This window comes from Nannospalax galili, unplaced genomic scaffold (assembly GCF_000622305.1).
Source record: "Nannospalax galili isolate Female #2095 unplaced genomic scaffold, S.galili_v1.0 scaffold3699, whole genome shotgun sequence".
Taxonomy (NCBI): Eukaryota; Metazoa; Chordata; class Mammalia; order Rodentia; family Spalacidae; genus Nannospalax; species Nannospalax galili.
This window is the reverse complement of record NW_008342037.1, coordinates 35,607-41,967: the sequence shown is the minus strand read 5'-3', so window position 1 is coordinate 41,967 and position 6,361 is coordinate 35,607.

Here is a 6,361-nt window from a genome sequence, read left to right as displayed (position 1 = left end):
GGAAGAAGATAGGGATAAACTTCTGAATGAATTTAGAAAAGAGTTAGAAATATTGAAGAACACTCAGGCTGAAATGAAGAAGGAGGTGAAACATTCAATAAGTCAATTAGAAATAGCAGGAGAAAGCCTCACCAATGGATGAATGAAATAGAAAACAGAATATCAAGACAAGAAGATAAACTGGACAAATTAGATGACTCCAGCAAAGATTATGAAAAATTAAAAAAAAAAACACAAGACTGGAATATGTAAGAATTGTGTGACACCATAAAAGGACCAAACTTACACATCATAGGCACACAGGAAGGAGAAGAACCTCAGGATAATGGTATGGACCAGATCTTTACAGGATTGTAGAAGAAAATTTCCCAAAATTAAAGAAAGACAAGGACATAAAAATACAAGAAGCACATTGAAGACCAAATAGACAGGACCAAAAGAGAAACTCTCCACAGCACATCATAGTAGAAATACTAAACGTACAGAATGAAGAGAGAATACTGAAAGCTGAAATAGAAAAACAATAAGTCACAAATAAAAGAAAGCCTATCGAAATTACAGCTGAATTTCAGTTCAAACTATGAAAGCCAGAAGAGCCTAGACCAAAGTATTCCCAATTCTAAATGACCACAGACGGCAACCCAGATTACTTTACCCAGCCAAAATGTATATTGCAGTCAAAAGGGAAAAAAATTCCATGACCTAAATAGACTGAAAGAATTCATGTCCACAAAAGAAGCCATTCAGAGAATTGTTAAAGCAATACAAAGAGCTGAAGAAAGGAACAACTGTACCCAAGGGGTAACAGAAAGAAATTTAATGAAGGTATAACAGTGCAAATGTACAGTCACACCAAGAAGGTGAACAAAAATCAAAACAAGATGACTCAATACACATATTTCATTAATAACTTTCAATATCAAAGGACTGAACTCCCCAGTCAAAAGACATAGATTCGTTTAACGGATAAAGAAACAAAACCCATCTTTTCATTGTCTACAAGAAACACATCTCACTTTCAAGGACAGGCACTACCTTTAGGTCAAAAGGACGGAAAAAAATATTCCAAGGAAATGGTGCGAAGCCAAAGGCAGGAGCTTCAAATCTAATACCTGAGAAAATAGATTGCAAACTAAAACTGATCAGATGACATAAAGTGGGACACTTCATTCTGGTCAAAATAACACTTTACCAAGAAGATATTACAATCATGAACATATATTCACCAAACTCTGGGGCAACCAACTTCATAAAAACAGTACTACAAGACATTAAGATCCACATGAATCCCAACTCAATAAAAGCAGGGGACTTCAAAATGCCCCATTAGATAGGTCAACAGGACAGAAAACTAAAAGAGAGATATCTGAATTTAACAATACCATAAATCAAATGGACCTAACAGACATCTACAAAATACTCCACTGAAGCATGAAAGAATATACTTTCCATTCAGTGCCCCACGGACCTTTCTCCCAAATTGACCACATAGAGAGGCAAAAAACAAGACTCAACAAACACAAAAAGATTGAAATAATTCCATCAGACCACAATGCAATAAAGCTTAAAATCAACACCAGAAGAAACTCTGGTAACTACATGAACACATGGAGAATAAACAACACACTCCTAAATGATGAACGGGTCAAAGGAGAAATTAATAAAGAAATAAAAGTAGTCCTTGGACTCAATGAAAAAGAAAATACAACACAAAAAAACCTTTGGGACACATTGAAAGCAGTCCTTAGAGGGAAGTTTATAGCTCTAAGTGCCAACATTAAAAAATCAGAATGAAACCAATCCCCTATCTTTCACATTGCACAAAACTCAACTCCAAATGGATCAAAGACCTCAATGTGAAGCCTGAAACATGAAACTGTTAGAAGAAAACATTGGTAATAACCTACTAGATATAGGTGTAAGAAATGTTTTTTTTTTTCAACTGAACATCAATTGCTCAGGAAATAAAGTCAAGAATCAACAAATGGGAACTCATTAAACTAAAAAGCCTCTGTACATCAAAAGACATAACCAAGGAAATGAAGAGAAAATCCACAAAGTGGGAGAAAATATTCATCAGCAACACTTCTGACAGTTTTATCACCCAGAATATATTAATAACTCAAAAAAACAAAGAATCAAGAAAGGAAGTAATCCAATTGAAAGATGGGCTAAGGAGCTGAACAGAGAGTTCTCAAAAGAAGAAATAAAGAGGCTAAGAGTATCTTAAAAGGTGTTCAACATCATTAGTAATTAGGAAAATATAAATTAAAAACACTTTAAAATTTCATCTTACCTAAGTCAGACAGGCTACAATCAAGAGAGCAAATGATAACAAATGTTGGAGAGGATGTGGGGAAAGGGGACCCCTCATCCACTGCTGTTGGGATTGCAAACTTGTTGAACCCCTATGAAAAGCAGTGTGGAAAACCCTTAAAAACTAAAAATGAACTTACGATTTGACCCACTTATACAACTCCTTGGCATATGCCTAAAGAACCAATTCTATTGCAGAAATACTTGTATATCCATGTTTGCTGCTGCTCTTTTCACAATAGCTAAGAGACGAAGCAACCTAACTGTCCTTCAGTTTGTGAGTGGATAATGAAAATGTGGTACATTTACACAATGGAGTTCCACTCAGCAGTAAAGAAAGATGAAATCATGAATTTGCAGGTAAATGGATGGAACTAGAAATTGGTATACTAAGTGAAGTAATACAGACTCAGAAAAACAAATGACCTATATTGTACCTCATATGTGCATCCTAGCACCAAATCCCTGTTAGTGAGTATGTATCCAGACATAACTACAGGAACCAGGATATTGAAAAGAAACCAGGGAGGTAAAGGAAAATGAAGAACGTAAGAGATGAGAACAGTAGGAAACAGGTGTTACTAAAGGAGATATGGATAAAAATAGGGTTATTTAAATGGGAGGGGAAAAGGAACCTTGGGGATAAAGGGAAATAATTGTAATATTTTTAAAAGAAAAACACTGAATATATTGAATCATCTGCTATAGACACTCAGAAGTTGCACATGACATAAAATATGGTGTGTAAATTATTTCAGTACTAAACTTAAAAAAATATAGCTATAGTAAGCTGAGAATGTTGGCTCAGACCTTTAATCCCAACACTCGGGAGGCAGAGGCAGGCAGATTTCTATGAGATCAAGGCCAGTCTGGTCTACAGGTCTACATAGCAAATTCCAGGCCAGCTTGGGCTAAAGAGAGACCCTGTCTGAAAAAGACAGAAAAAAAATACAAAAAAAAAAATCCCCCCGAAACTATAATCATTGCGGAAGTCTTTATAGGAACAATATAGGAAATAATTTGAAGGCACCCACTTTCCAAAAGCATACTGAATGGCTGAATGGCAGAAACAGAGATGGGTCAAGTATTGAATGAGAAGAGTCATGCAGGACATTTAGTGTCCTGTGGATTCCTTATCTTTTTTTTCCCCTCTGGTCTTTTTGAGATGTTCTCTCTGTGTAGCCCCCTCTGGCCTGGATCCATCTACATAGGTAGACCAGGCCGTCCTCAATTTCACATAGATCTGTGTGCCTCTGCTTCCCTAGTGCTGGGAATAAAGGCATGCACCAATGCAACTGTCGATTTATAATCTTAACAATGACTCAAAATGAATAACTAAATAGCCTTTAAAAACTCACTGGTTGGTAACATACATATCAGTACAATCAACTATATGGAAAATTTTCTAAGAAAATTATGAAAAATAAAGCTTTTTTAAGTTAAAAGGAAAAAAAACTGTTCAATAAAAGAAAACCCAATAACTTCTGTAATCTACTTGAGTGCCTGAAATGGTTGAATATATTTGAACAAATTTTCCCCCCTTTAGAAAACACTATTTCATTTCCAGGGTGAAGATGAGGAAGGAAGACAATATATTGAATGACATCTCTAGAGCTCTCATTACTGAGTCACTGAGTGACAGGACTGATTGATTCAGCAACACGAAGAAAGGCGAGAGGAGCCTGCACACATGGTTCAGTGGTTCAGACACTGGCTGCTCTTGTAGAGTACCCAGGTGCCGTTCCCATCACCTATGTGGTAGGTAAAAATGTTCTTGACTACAGTTCCACTTCCAGTGGATTCCATACCATCTTCTGACATCCATGGGCAGTGCAGGATACAGAAGCACTTACATATATGCAAGCAATACCCTCATACACTATTGCAATTTGTTTCTCCATTGCTGTGACAAAATACTCTGACCAATATCAACTTAGAGAGGAAAGGATTTATTTAGCTAACATCGCCCAGGTCATAATTCATCAGGGAGTCCAAGGTAGGAACTGAGACCAGGAAACTGGAGGTAAGAACTGGAGCACAGGCCATAGAGGAATGCTGCTTACTTGCTTGCTCCCCTGGGCCTTGCTCAACCTGCTTTCTTATACAACATATGCCCACCTCTGCAGGGATGTCAGCATCCAGAATACTCTGGACCCTCCCACATCAAGAAGATGCCCACAGACATATTCACAGGCAATTCCAATGGAGTCAATCCCCCAATTGAGGCTCCCTCAACCCAGATACATCAAGTTGACACTAAAGCCATCCAGCATAACTGACTGACCCCTTGTGAACCTGACACATAAACACGTCACTATTAAACCATAACCTTTCCAATTCTTATTCCCAAAATATGATGTTAACATTAATATCACAATATAAGACAGTACAAACTTTACAGTGTCTCTGCTGCTCACTGTGATCCCTTCAAGCTTTCAACACCAGAACCATTCAGGAGACTCTTACATATTACCAAGTCCCACTTCTAGCTTGAGTTGGAGTCTCAAATCCCCTCTGGATCCCAGGTCCTGTGCTGACCCTGAGGAAACACTTTCCAGAAGATTTTCCAAAGCAATGCTGGTCTTTTTTAAATTGCAGCTCATTTTTCAGCCCCAGATAAGCAGCATCAATTGTCCCCATAATGCTAAGGTTTAACTTCAGTCTCTTAATCACAGCTGATTCTTCAGTCACAGCTGAACAGAAACCAAAGGTTCTCAATTCAAGAGATCACACAAATGGCCTTTATAGTCTCTGCTGCCTTTTGAAACTTCACAAGCCAGGCCTCTATTGTTCATATCTCTTTCAGCATAACAGTTCCAAGCTACAGAGCAACAAGGTCTAAGCACTGAATGGTTTTTCCAGCATTAAACTTTTGAACACTTTCATAATCCTCCTAAAAACACCAAGGTCCAGACTGTCAGAGCAATGCCCAACTCTCTGGTACCAATTTCATTCTACTTTGTTTCTCCAATTCTGTGACAAACCACTTTGACTAATACAAAATTCAGGAGAAAAAGATTTATTTTATCTTAGTTCTTTTGGGTCACAGTTCATCAGGCAGCCCAAGGTAGAAACTCAAAGAGGAAACTGGAAGTAGAGATGAGGCATAGGTGATGGAGGACACTGCTTACTGGCTTGCTCCCCTGACCTCTGGTCAACCTGTATTCTTATAAAACATAAGCCCACCTTCCCAGGGGTGGCATCACCTCCAGTGGGTGAGACTCTGGAACCCTCCCACATCAGTCAATAATCAAGATGTTGTCCCACAAACAAGGCCACAGCCCAGACCAAAGGAGAAAATTCCACAATTAAAGCTCCCACATCCCAGGCTGTCAACTGTACATTAAGCTATCCAGCAGATACACATAACTTAAAATGAATAAATAGAAAGCAATTTTAAAAAGAGTTAGGAGGCAAGATCATAAGTTCTCAAACATTAGTACATGAAATCTTTTTCTATGGTCACAAACCTAGAGTAGCAAATACCTGAGGAGAGGTTAGATTACTTCAAAAATTGTCCATCACTCTCATGTCACATTTCCCAAGATAAAAAGTGTAAAGACATTTTACACTTTGATTTTGGTAAAATAAAAATCCCACTTATTTCTTTATATCAGTAAAGCAAATTATCTATTTGAAATTTACATATAAAGATGCCTACAATAAATATCACATGGTAAAAGATTATTCTGCAAGACATGAATGACCTCCATTTTCCAAACATGATATTCAGTCTCAATTCATTCTGTCAGTAGCCACAGCACACATATTATTTCACAGGCATTTTTTTTTAACTTTTTGAGACAGGATCTCCCTATAGCCCCAGCTGTCTCAGAACTCACTACAGAGATGAGGCTGGCTCACAGAGATAAACCTTCCTTTGCCTCTCAAGTGCTGGGATTAAAAGTATGTACCACCATGCTCGGCAACTAAGGTAAAGTCTATGTTTTTAGCTTATTTCAAATTTGAAACTGAATTTTATCTATTTTCTCTCATATTACCACACACACAGTCCATTGTGGATTTTTTTCATCTGATTTACAAG